Below are 204 nucleotides of genomic sequence, written 5' to 3'. Positions count from 1 at the left end.
GGCTGCCAGGGAGGGAGAGAGGGGTGAGGGCAGCACCCAGGTTCCCCCCACCCCACGCCAGCTGTGCCCGGTGCCCTGTGAGCCCGGAGGGAGCGTGCTGGGAATTCAGAGTCACAGAATCCTTTTGGTGGGAAGAGACCTTTCAGATCATGGAGTCCAACCACCCCCCAGCACTGCCAGGGCACCACTGCCCAGTGCACCTCC

The sequence above is a fragment of the Merops nubicus genome, unplaced genomic scaffold (assembly GCF_000691845.1).
Source record: "Merops nubicus isolate BGI_N331 unplaced genomic scaffold, ASM69184v1 scaffold14647, whole genome shotgun sequence".
NCBI classification, from domain to species: domain Eukaryota; kingdom Metazoa; phylum Chordata; class Aves; order Coraciiformes; family Meropidae; genus Merops; species Merops nubicus.
The sequence above is the reverse complement of the archived record's forward strand: the minus strand, read 5'-3'. Positions refer to the sequence as shown.